This window comes from Mirounga angustirostris, unplaced genomic scaffold, assembly GCF_029215605.1.
Source record: "Mirounga angustirostris isolate CCGP_5_RB_7025 unplaced genomic scaffold, mMirAng1.0.hap1 SCAF_3, whole genome shotgun sequence".
NCBI lineage: Eukaryota > Metazoa > Chordata > Mammalia > Carnivora > Phocidae > Mirounga > Mirounga angustirostris.
The window spans coordinates 141,501,069-141,520,667 of record NW_026991711.1 but is presented as its reverse complement, the minus strand read 5'-3'; the positions used below and the strand labels follow the sequence as shown (position 1 = coordinate 141,520,667).

Below are 19,599 nucleotides of genomic sequence, written 5' to 3'. Positions count from 1 at the left end.
AGTCCGGAAGTATGAGCAATACTAACACTGAGAAAAATGCATTCCCTCCCTCACTCCCTTGGATTGTAATGACCAGGGTCTTTACATGTTCCGAATGAACTTTACTGAAGCCTATAAAAACAATTTAGAATCTGTATTCAAATTCTTCTACATTGCTGGGGGGAATGTAAGTTGGGATGAGCACTTTGGAAAAATGTTTGACAATATCTGCTAAAGGCAGTAATACCCTGTGACCCACCAATTCCACTCCTGGATAGATCTCAAGAGGAGTGAGTGCTTACATCCATCAAAAGACAAATCTGAACATGTTCACAGCAGCTGTATTCCTACTAGCACCAAACTTGAAATAAGCCAAGTGCCCATTAAGAATAATACACAGAAATGAGCAAGAATGAACCACTGATGCTTTCAACAGCACACAACGACGTGGGCAAATCTCAACACAAAGGGAACCATTGTATAATTCCATGGGTATGAAGTTCAAAGACTGGCAGAATTAAAGTGCAGGGACAGCAGTCAGAATGGCAGCTACTACTGGGTGGTACGGACTGAAAGAGGTGTGACAGAACCTTCCAGTGTGCTAGAGATGTTCTCGATCTTCATCTGGGGGTGGCTTTATGCATAGATACAGATAGGGAGAATTAATTGAACCTACACTTAAGATTTTCTATACTTTATTGTACATAAGTTACACCTTTTAAACAAACAAGCAAAAAACACCATCCTTACTTTAAAAAGTTCAGTGTTCCCTCGCCTTGATTAATTAATGAACGCCAACCGCTATACTAACCATCGCAAGCATGCCCTTTGTGGTCCTCGCTGTTACGGACTTTGGATGCTAATGGAGAAAAATCACTTCATTGGTAGCACTCTTCATTTGGCAATAAATCACATACCACCTTCTGACATCTCATTTGTACTTTTTTTCGATTACTTGACGATTTTATATTTTGCTTAAATTTATATCTGGTCTAACTTAAAATGTAAATTCCTTGGTTGATTTAAGTCCTTCTATGCCTTTAAGTGCCAGTCACAGTCTTATACACAGCATGTGTTTACTAATTTCTTGTTTATTCATCTATCACCACCATAGTACTTCTTTCGGCCTTGCGTTTCCTGGCCAATGTTCTTTTCTTCGGATTTTCACTTTTTTCTGCCTCCTAGGAAGCCTATAAGTCTGTCAAACACTTCAGAGAGTACACAGTCTATGTTTATATAAGCTCTATCTACTAGTAGAGTGTAGGATGTGGCTCATGCTATTCTAAGTTTTCTTTCTTTCATAAACCCTTTCAGCCAATAGTAGAATGAAATTCATTCTATATGATTCATCCTATTATAGAATCCTATAATAAGAATGTGGAAGAGGTCAAGTGGGCAAAGTACAGATATAATCGATAGACTTGCGTCATCCAGGAGAAAATGATAAGCCTTGCTTGGATAGCTTTCAATGCACTGGCCAAAAAAAGAAAATAATAGCCAAGCCTCTCTAGCTTCCTCTTCCCACAGTGCTCACGGTCCTGCTGAAGCCATACATATCCATACACCCAGAAAATACCCCTGAGAATGATGTGTAGGATGCCATGCTACTCATCTCCCGAGCATGGTTTTTTAAATATGACTTTTCTAAGGGTCATTAATTTAAAAGTTCCAGAAAAAGCATGAGCCCTACAACTGAATGTACTTAACAACAGTTACCACTGATCTGACAGAAAGAGCAAGAACCGGGGATGAATTAAGTTTCATAATTTTCTTTTCTGTGGTGTTGTTACTGATAGCAGGCCTCCCGTGATTCCCGAAGCTACCTGTTCTCGCCTGAAGTCACAAGGCTGCAGGTTGCATCTGGAAGTCCCAGCCTCTCTCCATGTATTCAAGCTTCCTGTTTACTTTCCTGCTGACCTGCAGCATCCCAGCCACTGAGCACCAGCTAGCCTCACAAGAGCTACGCCCACTTCAGAGACGGAGCAAGTTGATCCACCACAAGCCCTGTGCCTTCGTGATGGAGCATGCTGACATAACAGAATCAGTTTCTGTTTGGTTCTCTCCCTGGTATTCAAAGGGAGAAGGCCAAATGCTGCAGAGCTTTACTCTTCTGTTCTCCTCTGAGACACCTGCTCACTGTAAATCATGAGGTATTATCCTAGGGACAATCATCAGAAGTCATGCTCCAGGGATACCTGGGTGGCTCAGTCGGTTAAGCATCTGTCTTCAGATCAGGTCATGATCCCAGGGTCCCGGGATCGAGTCCCACATCGGGCTCCTTGCTCTGCGGGAAGCCTGTTTCTCCCTCTGCCTGCCGCTCCCCCTGCTTGTTCTCTTTCTCTCTCTCTTTCTCTCTCTACCCGCCCCCCTCATTCTCTCTGGCAAATGAATAAGTAAAATTTAAAAAGAAAGAAGTCATGCTCCACGTTATGACAGGTCAGTGTGACATACTAAAAATACGTCCCCACATAATTCATATGTTGACGCTCTAACCCTCAACATGGCTGTATTTGGATATGATCTAGGGCCGTTAGGGAGGTGATACAGGTTAAAGGAGGTCAGAAGGGTGAGCCCTAATCAGATAGGACTGGCGTTTTATAAGAAGAGGAAGAGACAGTAGAGATCAATCTCTCTCTCATCCCCCCTCCCACACCAGCTCACAGAGAAACCGTGTGAGGACACAGTAAGAAGACAGCCGTCCATGAGCCAGAAAGAGTCCTCACTAGAAACCGGCCCCCATGGCACCCTGATCTTGAACTTGTAGCCTCCGAACTGTGAGAAAATAAGCATCTGTTGTTGAAGGCTCCTAGTGCGTGGCCAGCTTCTGTTAACAGCAGCTCCCGCTGACTAATACAGTCAGTGAAGGGCTGCAGGGGTAGCGGCGTCCCATAAAAATCAGAGAACACGTACGTGCAGGCCACTGGGTGCAATGCGGCCGCTGAATCGGCTCGGCACAAAGAAGCACTTCACAGAAGGACTGAGGATTAGGCTTGAGACCAGAATTCCAAACAGGCAGCCCCGCAGACCTGCGTGTGAGTTGTCCTGGCCCCACCAACCCCACGTCATCCTTCCTTTCAATTCTTGAAGCACTTGCTGCTTCCTCGGCAAGGAAAACGCTTCCTTCCCTTTCTTCATCATCTAGTTGAGCCCAGTTCGGCCCAAAGGTCAGTGCCCAGGGAACGTTCTCTGATGCCGCAGGCGGGGCCCTCTCTCTGTCAGGGTCTCACGGCACCACATTCTTGCCCCAGCATTTGAAGCAAGTTGGCAAAGAGAGAGTTCTGTGATCTCTTTTTAGGCGCGTGTTTTAACCGCCAGTCTGTAAACTTCCCACAGCTACACGGTGCTCAAATATCTGCAGCACAAAGTGGGGAAAGAAGTAAAAAAGGAAGGGAAAAGAAGTGATGAAAAGGGCAGGGGAGGGAAGGGGAGCAGGGGACAAAGAAAGTGAAAGAGAAAGGTTGAAGGACCCGGTACACTGACTTTGTCCGTTCCGGCTGCTGGACCGAAATAACCACGGGCTGGGGGGCTTAGACAAGGTGGGCCCAGTCCAGCTTCTCACCCACTGTGCCTCCATTCACCTGGATCTCCATGAGGTGGGACTTCTTCTGGCACAGAGGAAGCAGACGCATCTGGGTGTGGGCGATGAACCGGATCACCTGGCATACTTCTTCATGCTGTTGAAGTCCTTCTCCAGCTGCTTTTTGCCATCATCATCCTGCCACTTCTTGCAGTATTTGGTGAAGGCCTTCTTAGACTTATGCCAGTTCTTACAGAAGCGCCTTTTGCATTCATCACTGATGTTCTCGGCAAAGATGGTCTTAAAGGTGCAGAGGCCTCGAGGGGTTTCCATGTAGCCCACCATGCCCACAACCACCATGGGTGGTGTCTCCACAATGGTCACAGCCTCCACAACTTCCTTCTTGTTCACCTTGGACCCTGGCCTGTCCACCTCCCGCACGATGTGAGTCATGCCAGCCTTGTAGCCCAGGAAGGCTGTGAGGGGGACAGGCTTAGAAGAGTCATCCTTCCGGAAGCTCTTGACCTTCCCACGGTGCCGGCTGCTGCGCTTCTGAGGCAAGAAGCCCAGGGACACATGCCTGGGAGCAGAGAATTTCCGGTGAGACATTCCGCCGCCAAATATTGCCGGTAGAGATGAGTAGAGCTTCTACGAACATTCCTGTACAGGTTTTTGGGTGGACGTAAGTTTTCAACTCCTTTGGGTAAATACCAAAGAGTGACTACAGATCATATAGTAAAGTATGTTTAGCTTTGTAAAAAACTGCCAATCTTTCTTCCAAAGCAGCCAATGCTATTTTGCGTTCCCAACAGCAACAAATGTTGCTCCACATCCTCACCAGCATTTGGTATTATCAGTGTTCTGGAATTTTGTCTATTCTAATAGGAGTGCAGTCATACCTCATTGTTGTTTCAATCTGCATTCCCCTGATGACATATGATGTAGAGCATCTCTTCAGATGCTTATTTGCCATCTATATCTCTTTTCTGGTGAGGTATCTGTTAAGGTCTTTGGCCCATTTTTTGATCTGGTTGTTTGTTTTCTTATTGTTTGGTTTTAAGAATTCTTTGTATATTTTGGATAATAGTCCTTTATCAGATACGTCTTTTACAAACATTTTCTCCTAGTTTGTGGCTTGTCTTCTCATTTTCTTGGCATTATCTTTCACAGAGTAGAAGTTTTTTTCTTTTTTTTTTTTTTTAAGATTTTATTTATTTGACAGAGAGAGACACAGCGAGAGAGGGAACACAAGCAGGGGGAGTGGGAGAGGGAGAAGCAGGCTTCCCGCAGAGCAGAGAGCCCGATGTGGGGCTCGATCCCAGGACCCTGGGACCATGACCTGAGCCGAAGGCAGACGCTTAACGACTGAGCCACCCAGGCGCCCCCACAGAGTAGAAGTTTTTAATTTTAATTAAGGCCAGCCTCTTCCATCTTTAATCCATTGGATCCCACAGGCTTAGAGAGGGAGGCTATTAAGCTATTTTTTGTTGAAATATCAAAAGGAGGGGGCGCTTGGGTGGCTCAGCTGATTAAGCCTCCGACTCTTGATTTGGGCTCAGGTCATGATCTCAGGGTCGTGGAATCAGGCTTCTTGTGGAGCTCCTGATTAGCGGGGTGTCTGCTTGAGATTCTCTCTCTCCCTCTCCCTCTGCCCCCCACCCGCTGCTTGCATGCACTCTCTCTCTCTCTAAATAAATAAATCTTTAAAAAATATATATCAAAAGGAAACTTGTCCTTACAACATTGCATTTCACTGATGTCTTTTTCAAAATATTAACATTTCCTCTTTAAAAATGAGTATTAAGTTTAAAATAAACATAAACGACACTTCATTTATGTATCTTGACTCATGAAATGCTTCCCTTGGAGACAGATTCTGAATAATAATAATGAAATAGAGTTGCTAACATGTTGTTACCAACCTTAAAAGCTGGTATATTTGAGGCGTCTAGGTGGCTCAGTCAGTTAAGCATCTGCCTTTGGCTCAGGTAATGATCCCAGGGTCCTGGGATCGAGTCCTACACTGGGCTCTCTGCTCAGTGAGGAGTCTGCTTCTCCCTCTCCCTCTGCCCCTCTCTTCCTCTGCCCCTCCCCCCCCCAAACTCATGCTCTCTCTCTCTCAAATAAATACATAAAATCTTATTTTTTTTAATTAATTTATTTTTTTAAAGATTTTATGTATTTATTTGACAGAGAGAGACACAGCGAGAGAGGGAACACAAGCAGGGAGAGTGCAAGAGGGAGAAGCAGGCTTCCTGCTGAGCAGGGAGCCCGATGCAGGGCTCGATCCCAGGACTCTGGGATCATGACCTGAGCTGAAGGCAGACACTTAACGACTGAACCACCCAGGTGCCCCCATAAAAACTTTTTAAAAAAAGCTGGCATATTTGTATTTTTCCCCATCAAAAACAATTCCCTTTTGCAACCAGCATTAGAGAAAATTTAATACTAAAACAATTGAGAATATTTAACACATTTACTTCATTTATTGTAGATATTCAATGTGAAAATGGACATACTTTTGAGACTGGCATTTTAAACCTTTATAAGCAGTTTTTCTAGCAAAGCATAAAAATTTACATCTGTATTTAATACTGAATTTCCCTTTGGAGTCAGTAAAATATTCATGTTTGCATCTCTAATTATGACAATAACATGCATTGTGTAATGTTTTGCCTTAGATATTGAATGTGTACATGAACACATATGCCTTCCAGACTAACCAGGGGACACTGAAGCCTGGGCCTCTTTCCTCCACCCTGTAGAATACAAAATAGTGGTCAAAACGTCTTACACACTGCCTCTCAAATAACAACAACGTTCAAGTTAAGACCGGTAGGGGAAATCTGACAAAAATGATGCAGAGAGCTTTCTTGACTATGAAGGAAAACCAGAACCACCATGGGTATGAGGGGCTTGTTGGCAGTTAATTCTGCCTTGTTTTCACACACCAAATATCTCATTTCTAAAGATAAAAGCCCTTTTCTAAGAAAAAGTTCAAAGTGAGAAAACAGTCGAAGGAGGGTCAACCGAAGCTGAAATTCGCTCAATACAAAGTTTTCCATTTGAACTGCCATAATGTGTTTTCTGTTCTCCTCACTTCACATAAATCACTTCACATCAAGGTGTCCAGCCATTTCCTGTCCGGCTGAAGCCAGTGACTAAGATTTGAGCTTCACCTTCTTGATCCTTTTCTCTACTCAGACATGTTCAAATGTAGCTTTTGTGAAAGGGCAAAGAAGTAGGTAGAAAACCAGATTATATATTTCAAGATCCCTTTGCAGTTTCGTTTTCTGTGATTTTTATAATTATTTCCTTAGCCTCTTCTCCATTATTGTACAGTCCTTGGTTATTCACTCCGCACTTTTCCAACCAATCATCATTTGTTAGTAATCTTTAATTCGAATTGGAAGTATCAGCCCGAACTCATGAAGCAATTTGCTTAATTTTCTAACTTTATGTCCTGAAAGGACCGAGAAATAATGACTAGCCAGCAGCAATCACCACCCCTAGTGTTCAGATTGTGTCTTTTTTTTTTTTTTTTAAAGATTTTATTTATTTATTTGACAGAGAGAGAGATAGCGAGAGCAGGAACACAAGCAGGGGGAGTGGGAGAGGGAGAGGCAGGCTTCCTGCTGAGCAGGGAGCCCGATGTGGGACTCGATCCCGGGACCCCAGGATCATGACCTGAGCCGAAGGCAGACGCTTAACGACTGAGCCACCCAGGCGCCCCAGATTGTGTCTTGAAATACTATTTCTGTCAAAAGGAACTGGAGCTCCATGGAGAAAAGGCTGAATCGAGGCCTGGGAATAAAAAGTACAATGAGCCTGGAACATCTTGTCTACCAAAGACATTCTAAATAAATAAGTAGAAAGATAAATAAGTAGATGATTAATACATGTACGCACATATACATACTATATACACAATTCAGAAGCCACTTAGAAGAGGCCCCCCGAGCCAAGAACTGGGTAATTTGATCATCAAACAGAATAATGATTGCAAATGGATTCAGACATATCAAATGTGTTTAAATCCATAAATTCATTCAAAAAGTTATTGGTCACTTTTAGACGAAGCCAGTTAACCAACTCATTTTGAAACTGGTAAATAAAGAGGAAGAATCAGCATTTATCTTGCTTTTCTAATACAAGCTTGCTCCTCGGGATAAGTGAGAACTTGATACAGAAGAGTTTCTCTTTACGGAAGCTTTCCAGCTAATAAATGAAGAAAAATGTTAGATTTAGAAGATCACCATGCGGCACCTCCTAATGAGTGAACGAGATCTCAGCAACGGTCCTTGATGCTATGATCACGGGAACCAGCCCCACCCTCCAGAGGTTTCACAGGGAAACAAATTTTCCACTGTTGACTCAAACTTAACACAAACAGCAAATGGAATAAAGTCAAAGTTAATCTGACCTTTCAGACTCTCTTCTTTTCAACCAGTTAAAGAAACTACAAGTAATTCAGCTACGTCAGTATATATAAGTATATATACTTATATATACGTCAGTATATATACTTATATATACTGACAAAGGAGCCAGAGGCTCCTATAAATTAGTTCATCCTTGGGTTCACAAAGGCTCTACTTATGAGCCTTTCCTTAGATAAACTCTTACACATATATCCCCTAATAGTGACAAGTAAGGGTAATTCTGCTTTTACTTCTTTGGTCTGTGTTGTCCTTCTGTAACCTAAAATAGAGATAATTGAGTTAAAGAATTCAAAGAAAATTCCCTACAGAAGAAAACCACCTTTGGATCTAATTCTACTGTTGAGTTCTCACTGATTTCTTTTAAATGAAATGAAATGAAATGCAAGTTCTGGGTACAGTAATTTAACCACTATTTTGATCACTCCTCTTCTACTTAATTAGCAAAACTAAACCATTAAGTAATCCCATTAAAAATAACAAGACAGGTAAATGGCTTTCTGAATCTTACAATTATCAGTACTTGACCTTAAAAAATCAGCACAAGCTCAAATGGAATTTGATCAAGAGGCCTCCAGAAACATATAGGCAGACACACTAGGGGAAATTAGTAGGAAAGGGACCTGAGGCATGGGGAAGCATTCACATAAGCAAATGACTTGGCTAGCTACAGGCAAATTATTTCATGGAGCCCCAGCTCCTGCACCACCAACCTTCCAAACAGAATCTGCTCTCACTGGAGGAAATGATGTATCCTTCATACGTCAAGAAAACAGTTCATCTCCCTATATGAACTTAAGCAACAATAAAATGAGGCCAGGACCTGGGTTTTTCTCGTGGTATCATTCAGGAAATCATCTTTCTAAAGCTATGAGATAGGAATACAGCACCAGGGGCACCTGGGTGGCTCAGTCGTTAAGCGTCTGCCTTCGGCTCAGGTCATGATCCCAGGGTCCTGGGATCGAGCCCCACACCGGGCTCCCTGCTCGGCGGGAAGCCTGCTTCTCCCTCTCCCACTCCCCCTGCTTGTGTTCCCTCTCTCGCTGTGTCTCTGTCAAATAAATAAAATGTTAAAAAAAAAAAAAAAAAAGAGTTGACGTGTGCAGAAGTCCTTATAGTCCAGGGCCTGTTTCCCTGTAGCAGCTCCGTATTGCTGGAGAAGGAGAAAAGTGCCCCAGCTCCTTTCAGGACTCTTTGGTCTTTTGGGCGCGGCACAAATCGAGTGAGGGAAGGAGGCAGGAAAATCCCCTGGATCCCTGCAGGATTAATTTATTCAAAAGAAATAACAGAAAAATACTCAACATGCAAAAGTCTTGTGAAGAAAATGAAGGAAAACCACAGAACATGCCAAAGACCGAGGCCGACCGCCCTTCAGAAGATATACCACAGGAGGCGGAAGGATATCAGTCCTCAACCTTCCGAAGAAGGAGTAAGCCAGGGAGCAGAAGGAAATCTTAGAGGAGGGCTGACCCAGCCTGGCAAGGGGTTTAAAGAGGACACTCCTGTGAGGCATTTGGACCCTGAAGAAATGATAAGAGGAGCAGATGAGTTGGAAAGGCTGAGGGAAGAGATAAGAAGAGTAAGAAACAAGTTTGTGATGATGCATTGGAAGCAAAGACATTCACGCAGCCGTCCTTATCCTGTGTGCTTTAGGCCTTGAATTCTTTTTTTGTCTGATATTAAAATCTGGCCCCTGCTTTCTTTCTGTTAGCGTTTTCTGATGTATCTTTGACCTTCGGTTTACTTTACTCATCTGGTGGAATTTTGTTTTAGGTAGCTTCCTTGTTATCAGCATCTCCCTGGATTTTGTATTTTGACCCATTCTCCAGGTCTGTTTTTCAATTGGAAAGTTTCACACATTTGCATGAAAATATATTCATTACATATTGTGAAGTAAAACATAACAGGTTACAAAGGGATATATTTAGTATCAGCTCACATATGTAGGATTAAATCCCAAATTCGTGTGTGCGTGTGTGCGTGTGTGTGTGTACATACAAACATATATCAGAAACGTAACTGCTTATTTCTGTGTGGCATGAGCTTTTTTTCTTTTTGCTTATATGTATTTTTTCATGAACACATGTCACACACACAAAAAGAATTAAAGTTTTATAAGTAAGAGTTAAATAATTTGCAACCAGCTTCTAAGGGCAATGGGTGCACCTAAACTCTTGATGGAAGAACTATTAAAAAAATGTAAACCTCAAGTTACCCCTGGATCTCTTAGCCAGAGGAATAAAACTAGCAATTATTACAAAAAAAAAAAAAAAAAAAAAAAGGAATACAGCACCAGTCTGAATACAGTACCTAACTCTGGGTCAAAATACTAGAGCTTAACCGGATGATGCTTAATGAAAGAAGCCTGATGCAAGAGTATGTACTGAATGATTCCACTCCTTCGAATATCTTTGAAGACCTGGTTTAGGCAAATATGCTGCTTTCATGTCCGTTCTCCAGCCTGGCCTTCCTGCTCTGCCTGAAGTGACCTGCTGCACTCCTCCTCAGGCAGCCTCAAACATCATGTCCGTTTTTTTCCACGCAACTTCCTCAAAAAGTGTTGGCTAACCCTGCCAACTGCTGGGTTTCAGGATGGCCCAAGAAACACCAACTGAGCTGCTGTTTATGAAATTACTAAACAAAACCATGACCGAAACTGCCCACTTCTTATTCCTTTGTCATGGTAGAACACATTATACAACACCATAACCAAAGTACTGGTCATGTCAAGAAAAATCAAGGCTTCAAGCTAAAACTCCCATTCTAGCTATCACCCTGTTCATAAAACCTTTACCATTAAACTTAGGTTCTGAGTTTATATTTCCCCTAGTTTATATGGCCCCCAGTATGGTGCAAATAAAATATAGAACTGTCTAGTTAAGTCTGAATATCAAATAAACAAGGAATCTTTTAGTATAAGTATGTCTCAAATACTGCATTCTATACTAAACTTTTATACTAAAAAAAAAATTCCATGTTTATCTAAAGTCCAAATTTAATTTGGTGTCCTATTTTTATTTACTAAACATGGCAACTCGCAGCCCCACCTCCACTATGATGATGGATAAAATCAACATGCCCATAAAGAACACACTAACTGTTATATCCACTTTTGATTCGCTGGCTCTGAATTTATCCTTTTAGAATATACAGCACGTAGATGATATAGCAAACTATGAGAATAAGCAGGATGACATTACTGGGATAACCTCCCTTTCCCCAACTGTGAAACAGAAAGGGTTGGACTAGATCTAAAATTCCATTAAACTACTGAATTCTTAACAAATCTTTACCCACATCAAAGTTAATCATCAATGTCTGAAAACTCATGTCTCCTGGAAGAAGTTTCTTCACCAAAGCACAAAACAAAAAACAAAACCAACCAACTCAATTTGTCATCCACTTCTACTTGTCTTCCAAAAGCATTTCCTGAAACTCAACAGTAACAGTAACAACTTCTCTTGTACAGTGGCCTGAGTGTTCGCCAATATCTGCCACCTTCTATAGATTCTGTCCACAGTCCACTCTCTCAGAAATGTTCAGGGTTGCAGAAACTAATGGTCTAGTCACACCAGGGGCCATTATTACATGTGGTGATCCCTAATGTACTGCTTACCAAGAGGTCAAATTATTTTAGCAGAAGATCCAAAACTATTCTAAGACGGAGTTGTGCCATGATCTCATCACGCCAGGAAGGAAGGAATAGCAGACGTCTAATTTATGCTGACCCAAGACAGTCTAGAAGTATTAACATTAATTATAAAGAATGGGATAGGATTTATGCCCTTCTGCATATCTAAATTTGGTTCTATTCAAATGGCCTCAAGAACCAATGTTGTTATCTGTGACATAGAGGGCATCTAACTCAGTCCTATTTGCTTAACAAAAACCATTGACCATATGAGAACAAAAGTCTGCCATTTTTTTGTTTCATCCAAATCATCTTCCCTGTTTACAATGCTTTGGTTTGGGCAATTATGTTAATTACACTGGCACCCTGTGGCCCGTGAGCCAAATCTTGCCCTCTGCTTATTTTGTTATAAAAGTTTTACTTGACCACAGCCACGCCCATGTATTCCTGTGCTGTCTATGGCTGTTTGCACACACAACAGCAGAGTTGAGTAGTTAGTGACAGACCATATGGCTCAGGAACCCCCAAATATTTACAACCTGGCCTTTTACAGAGTTTACCAATCTCTGCTAATCCCTTGCACTCTTCAAGGGCCCAGGGGGCGGTTTTGGTGTAGTAGCTCATGAGGCCAAGTGGAGTTCCAATAGAACACCACTCTTCAGCCTCAGATATTCTTAAGAATCCAAAGGAGAAACACACAAGCGTGGGGATATGAGAAAGCACATTACTTTCTGCTCGGAGTCCGGCATTTCAAAAGGTGGGAACTACATCATGGCAAGCACGTGCACAGGATGCTTGCTGCCGCCGTAACTTGTAGTTCGAGGAAGAAAATGCAGGAGAGCAGGGATATGGAAACTGGCTCCACTTGGTGCCAGCGCCTAGGAAAGGTATTGTCACTGTTACAGGAATTTAGAATTTAAATCAACACAGTTGTTCTGTGACTTCACTGCTTTAGGCAGGAAGGGTGCGTGATCAGAAAGAACAAGTGCCTTCAAAACCGAAATGACTCTGAGCCTTAAAAGAGCCCCACGTAGGTGCCTTGGAGGACAGATGGCCAGAATGACATATTATGGGCTCTGCGAGGCTCTTGCTGAATTCCGCCTCCTCTGCAGTAATCAAGCATGAAGGGCCCCTTATAATCGCTTTCTGCTCCAAGGAAAGCCCTTGTAAGCAGAAATGGCACACTCACAGTTAATGAAATTTTATGCCATCGAAAATTAAACGCAGATATTCCTCTAGTTGAGAGGGTCAGGAAGGAGAGAAAAAAAAAAACTCATAGTAACTGTCGCTAAGTTTAACTTCACAATATTGACAGAGTAGATGACTTACCAAATAAAAACTTTAAGAAGTGGGACTAATTCAATCCTTCAAACCCTCTTAGGGATCACAATGGGCTCTCCCACCGGGACAAAAGCGAGCCGTGGTCCTTTCTTCCCTCCTTTGAGTCTTATTCTTCCATTATGTGGCATCTTTCACTCCCTGAGCCCACCACTCCCTTGTTTGCCTAAAGGTGGGTCCCATGCTTGCAGTCCTTTGGCTCCTGCCAGACAAACAGAGAAAATCAACTACACACCCACACCCCTGGACAGGGGAAAGAGACATCCCAGCTCATTTCACTTCCAGGTGAAGCCAGAACTCAATGTGTTCATGCCTTTTTTATTCAAATATTTGGTGGACATCTACTATGTGCCAAGGATTGTGCTTAGGGTTAAGGTTCAAGGGTAAAAACAGACACAGACACAACCTTCTCATGGCATTGACAGGTGAGGGGAGCAGAAAGGGCAGTTATCAGATAAATAATCCAATAGAGTCTAAGGTTATATTATAAATGAGTCCGAATCTAAGATGAGGAGTCTATACACTGTTCAGTGCTGTGAGGGTGAACGGCTGGCGTCTGAGAACAGAAAGAGGAATCCTCATTCAGGATCTGAGGAGGCTTCTGCTCTGCACAAGTGACATTTAAAATGAAACCGGAAGCAGGAGCAGGAGTTGTTCAGGTGAAGAACAGAGCTGAGGAGCATTTCAGGCAGAAGGCAGAGGAGGTGCCAGCGCCCTGAGGAAGAGGAAGTGTGGCCTCATCAAGGGAAGTGAGAGTGAGGCTGGAACGAGAATGGAAGGCTGTGACCAGGGCAGTGAAGGATTAGATTTGAATACATAAAGACCACTCTGTGTGTGAGGACTCGTCCTGAGGGGCAGGGACAGAAGCAGGGTCAGGAGTTGTGGAGGAAGGATGACCGCATGACCTGGTTGGGGGGCGGTGCACAGTAGGTGTGCAAAACAGTGGCATGATTCAAGACATATTTGGAAAATAGGATCAACAGGAGATATTGATAAATGAGGGAGAAAAAGGTACCAAGGATGTCTCCCAATTTCCTGGCATGAGCTCCTGGGTAGATAGCTCACCATTTACCAAGACAAGAAATACTTTGGGAAGACACTATAGGGTGAAGCATCAAGAATTCCATTTTGCGGGGCGCCTGGGTAGCTCAGTCGTTAAGCGTCTGCCTTTGGCTCAGGTCATGTTTCCAGGGTCCTGGGATCGAGCCCCGCGTCGGGCTTTCTGCTCAGCAGGAAACCTGCTTCTCCCTCTCCCACTCCCCCTGTTTGTGTTCCTGCTTTCACTAACTCTCTCTCTGTCAAATAAATAAATAAAATCTTAAAAAAAAAAAAAAAGAATTCCATTTTGCAAACCACACAGCTTATCTGTAAAGAGCACAGGAAGAGGGGCGCCTGGGTGGCTCAGTCATTAAGCGTCTGCCTTCGGCTCAGGTCATGATCCCAGGGTCCTGGGATCGAGCCCCGCATCAGGCTCCCTGCTTGGCAGGGAGTCTGCTTCTCCCTCTCCCACTCCTCCTTTTGTGTTCCCTCTCTCACTGTGTCTCTCTCGGTCAAATAAATAAAATCTTAAAAAAAAAAAAAAAGAGCACAGGAAGATTTACTAGCTTCTGTGTAACCTTCTATGGTCTGTTTTCATCATCTGTAAAATGGGAAATATGGTAAACCTATGTGGCTATGACAGAAAGAGCATATGCATTTAAAACACATGGCATGATTCCCGGTACACAGTAATCTCAAAAAAAAATTGTTAGTGGCTATGATTATTTTTTTACACTTGAAGTTTGAAATGTCTGTTGGTGACCTCAGGCAAGATGTCCAGCAGGCAGTTAGATAACTTGGCTCTGCAGCTCAGAACTCTCTCCTGCTGGGAGAGTCCGGCTATGAGATTATGAATCAAACACCTTGTTACAGATTTTATAATAGCAGCTGGAGATTTACTTGTAAATTGACTAAAAGGTCAGTGTCTGGGTATGAACGGCATATAGATGGCACCCAAAGCTATAGAAAATAGAATAATTTGATGCAAAAGCGAACTCTAGGGAGAAAAACTGAGGGGCGAAGGAATGAGCCTATAGGGAGTTACTTAAACACAAAACAAAGATGAAAAGTTGAAGGAAAGCAAATAGATATAAAAGGAGTCTGTACATTTTATTCTATTTCTCCAAGCAGAAAAATGGCAATCTTAAAAAAGAGAGTCAGTTACTCCTTACATATTGAAGTGTACACAAAGATATATTTGTAAAAATATTCACTGTAATCCCATAATAGCAAAAATGACCTCAAGCAACCTAAATCAATAATAGCAGACTGATTAGGTAAAGTATGGCACATCTATGTAAAGGAACAAATGTATAGCAATAAAAATCATGCCATAGATGATTTACTGGAAAAAATGTTCACATTTCACTGGTACACCAAAAAAGTAGGTTACAAACTAGGATGCATAATATACAATAGGAAAAAAACCCAGAAAACAAAAAACACCAGAAGAGCAAACAATACCAGAAAATCAATAATAGTTGATTCTAGATAATGAGATTTCAGATTATTTTCTTTCCTTGTATTTTTTTTCAAAATATCAGCATGAGTAGATGTTAATTGTATAGACAGAAAATGAAACAAAGCAGAGAACTCTCATCTCTCCCTCTAAAATATCTGACACTCTTAGTCCTCAAATCCCCAAACCAAAATGCTCAAGACAAATAATAAGACTGAACACTTGATACAAATGTCTCCATCACAGTAAAAGGAACCTGACACTGTTGTATGCATGGAGAGTGATATTTACTGATCCTTCCGTAATGAAATAGAACCACTCTCCACCAGCGGCTGTGCTTTTCTAACCTTAAAACAACCAATGTTAAGGTTACAAATTGGATTACATTCTTCTTGATCTTCAACAATATGCATCAAGAGAAAATCACAGAAAAAATTCCATTTCATTATAAAAAGATAAAGCCACACAAACTTTCAGTCTGTACATACTTATGTAGTACCATCACACCCACACAACCAAACCTGAAATTTCTTTTCTTTTTAAGGGAAGAATCATGTATTTGAAAAAAAAAAAAAAAAAAAAGGATTTTATTTATGTATTTGGGTGTGGGGGAGGAGCAGAGAGACAGGGACAAGTAGACTCCACACTGAGCATGGAGCCCAATATGGGGCTCAATCTCATGACCTGAGCCGAAATCAAGAGTCAGACACTGGGGGCACCTGGGTGGCTCAATCATTAAACATCTGCCTTTGGCTCGGGTCATGATCCCAGGGTCCTGGGATCGAGCCCCGCATCGGGCTCCCTGCTCCGCGGGAAGCCTGCTTCTCCCTCTCCCACTCCCTCTGCTTGTGTTCCCTCTCTCGCTGTCTCTCTCTCTCTGTCAAAATAAATAAATAAAATCTTTAAAAAAAAAAAAAAAGAGTCAGACACTGAACTGACTGCACCACCCAGGTACCCCCAAACCTGAAATTTCTTTAAAAGGAAACATCAAACATTTTCAGAACACCTTTACTTCCCTGCAGTATTTTTAAAAATTTTCAAGAAAATTTAGGGACGCCTGGGTGGCTCAGTTGGTTAAGCATCTGCCTTCAGCTCAGGTCATGATCCCAGGGTCCTGGGATCGAGCCCTTCGTCGGGCTCCCTGCTCAGCGGGGAGTCTGCTTCTCTCTCTCCCTCTGCCTGCCACTTCCCCTGCTTATATGCGCCCTCTCTCTCTCTCTCTGACAAATAAATAAATAAATAAAATCTTTAAAGAAAAAAAGAAAATTTACATTGCCCCTCTGCTAAACCATAAATAAGCTTCATAAAAGCAGATTAGACTTTCTCTGATATAAGCAAAAGAAGAAATTTTCCTCATATCCCGGTTTTTGGTGTCTGTGCCATCTTGGCCAAATTCCTTAGCTTTTCTGAGTCTTGGGTTTCTCACCTAAAAGCAGGAGAAATGTAACTTTCCCCATGGGAGCTTTCCACTTTGGAGGACCACGGCGGCTGCATGGGTCCAAATCTCTCTACACATCCTTCCCAAAAGACGACAAAATCTACAAGATGGCAAATATCTTCACAGGCCCCAAGGCATTTGTCACGATTAGGGGCACAGAATACCGCAAACTTCAAATTACCCGTCAGTGTCGGAAGAAACGAATTTCTAGAAGAGCTGCTTCTGCTGCTACACACCAGTGAGTGTGAAGAGAGGCACGTGTGCAAGGAGAACAGGGGCACGGAGGGGACTCCAAATCACCCCCGAAGAGGGAAAGTCGTGCGCCAAGTGTCCACGGAGCACACATGGCCTGAGGCCTGATAGCTCTCAGCCCCAGCTCCACGGAGCGGAAGGGCTTGAAGGCGAGAGAGAAGTGTTGCTTCTGGAGAGAAGGAAAGTGAGGGAGCGGTGCTGCAGCACAGAAGGAAGAGAGAGAAAGTAAGGTGCCTACGACACACCAGAGCCTCGCCATCCACCACCACCAGCACACATTAGAGAAACGGCACCTGACAGATGTGAGCTCCTGAGCCAGCAAGAGCACCACTGAAATGCTTGGGAAGCGAGAAACATCAGAACCCTACCAAAGAGCTGCTGAAAACTCTCCCCGCCCAAAGCAGGAGGAACCTGAAACGACACTCCAAACTGACTTAAATATCCTCACAGAAGCATTTGGAGAACTGAAAAAACACCCAGAATCAGAAATACAAAAATTAAACCAGAAATGGATGAGGACAAGAAAAGGAAGAAACGTAATGAGAGGTGACTGACTTCAACAAAGACAAGGCAGAAAAAAGACAAAAGGACCTTTTCATCAGAACGGAAAAGTTATAAGGTGTGAGTTGAAATAAGGAACATGGGGGGCACCTGGGTGGCTCAGTTGTTAAGCGTCTGCCTTCGGCTCAGGTCATGATCCCAGGGTCCTGGGATCGAGCCCCACATCGGGCTCCCTGCTCAGCAGGAGGCCTGCTTCTCCCTCTCCCACTCCCCCTGCTTGTGTTCCTGCTCTCGCTGTGTCTCTCTCTGTCAAATAAATAAATAAAATATTAAAAAAAAAAAAAAAAGAAAGAAGGAACATGGAAGAAAAAAATCTAAAAATGACAAAGCAGGACATAGTAAAGAACTGGGCATGCTTGAGAAATGGTGAGGGGCTGGGGGCACGAAAGCACAGGGCCCGGTCACAGGGACATAAAGTTGAGAAGCAAGACTGGAACCAGATTCATTCATTCGACACACACTTTCGAGCATGGAGGGCACAGCTACTGGTGGCCATCAGTGGAACTGGCCCTAGCCCTGTGGGGAAGACAGATGGGGAGTCAGCACCCTAGAGTAAGGAGAGTGATATAATCAGACTAAACAGCGAGGGAGGCAACTCTAGAAGCGGAATGGAAGACATTCTGGAGCATGGCAAGACTGGAAGGGAGGCTAATTAGCAGGCCATGATAAATAATTCTGAGATAAAAGCATCAAGGTTTCCTGATGACCCCACATAAAGAAGACACCAAAGCTTCTATTTCGGGAAACTGGAGAATGACTCCATAGTAGATGGGAAGAGTTTCTGCTCCATGTTGGGCACGGTGGGATACGATCTAGAGACTGGGACCTTGGGAGAGGGCAGGACCTGGAGACCCTGGGGGTGGTCATGTCTCTGGGGGTATGGGTGGCTGCTGGACATGCAGAGATGGCGCATGGGTAACTGAGGGCTCACGCCTCCAACGACCATGCCAAACTCTGGGCGCTTCAATATTTTAGGGGCAGAAGAGGAGGAAGAGCACTGGAGGTCGAACAGCAACAGGCATGGAGCCAACAGAGAAGGTGCCCAGAAGCCACCTGAGGAGACATTCGGGAAATGGCAGCCAGTCCCCAGATACAGACTGTATGGAGATTGATGAGAGTAAGGGCTGAAAAACAGGAACCTCAGACAGCACCAGTGATCCCACTGAGAAGCAGTGTGGGGTTGAGGAGCGAATGGCACTTACAAAGGAGAATCAGGAAATGCTCTCACAGTGAAGGGAAGAAAGAGAATGGCGACACACACTGGAAGCTGGATCAAGAGAAAAGCTGGGAGTGGAAAGACAGGTGGGGGCCAGTGGTAAGGCCAGAACTGCAGAAACGCCAAAAGGAGGATAGAAGACATGGAGCAAGAGAGAGGAAGGAGCCACAGTTCTAAGTGGGAGCTCCCCAGTCAGCTTCTGAAGTCAGGGTCTCTTCCCAAACTGTGAGGGCTGTGTATCCATGGCACGGAGGCCAGCGTCCCCGGGACCCAGAAACAGCTCTTCTTCCTTTGAATCCCGGAGTCGAACACACAGCTGCAGGCCCCAGTTCTGCCACTCCCCGCCTGTTCCCCTTGAACACACGCAACCTAACTCACCCCAAGCTCAGTTTTCCCATCAGTAAATTAGGTGTAACAATAGCAGTCACACACACCCCCACCTACGTCATGGTGTCACCGTGAGGCCCCCAAACACAGAGTGTATGGATGCACAGAACAGCCCTGTGCATAAATCACTGGATCTAATTATTCCACGTATACTTGTTTCTCGCTAGAGCTAGTGTTTGCTTTATCTGTGTGCATCCCACACAGAGTCAGACACGCGATTTTGTACAGGTGTTTCCCACATACTGACTCGGACTAAGAACCGACCTCATCTTCCTGAAGGGTGTGGGGCTGAATTGTTTTCTGTGTCCCACACCACTGCCCAGTGAAACCATCATCTTCAAACC

The 19,599-nt window shown here is 43.5% G+C and overlaps 1 protein-coding gene and 2 pseudogenes across 20 annotated transcripts in view; 1 reads left to right on the top strand and 2 right to left on the bottom strand.

Annotated features, from left to right (window-relative positions):
• Nucleotides 1-19,599, bottom strand: part of OSBPL6 (oxysterol binding protein like 6) — a 198,710-nt gene that overhangs the window by 122,820 nt on the left and 56,291 nt on the right. For 3 of the 20 annotated variants that reach the window (XM_064586753.1, XM_064586758.1, XM_064586756.1), the window contains one exon: nucleotides 12,896-13,106. The exons of the other annotated variants lie outside the window; for them this stretch is intronic. The gene's annotated coding sequence lies outside the window, so the exon portion shown is untranslated. The remainder of the gene's footprint in view (nucleotides 1-12,895; nucleotides 13,107-19,599) is intronic. 20 annotated transcript variants of the gene reach the window in all.
• On the bottom strand, nucleotides 2,391-4,742 carry LOC129045625 (large ribosomal subunit protein uL3-like; annotated as a pseudogene).
• Nucleotides 9,032-10,206, top strand: LOC123839075 (transcription elongation factor A protein-like 8; annotated as a pseudogene).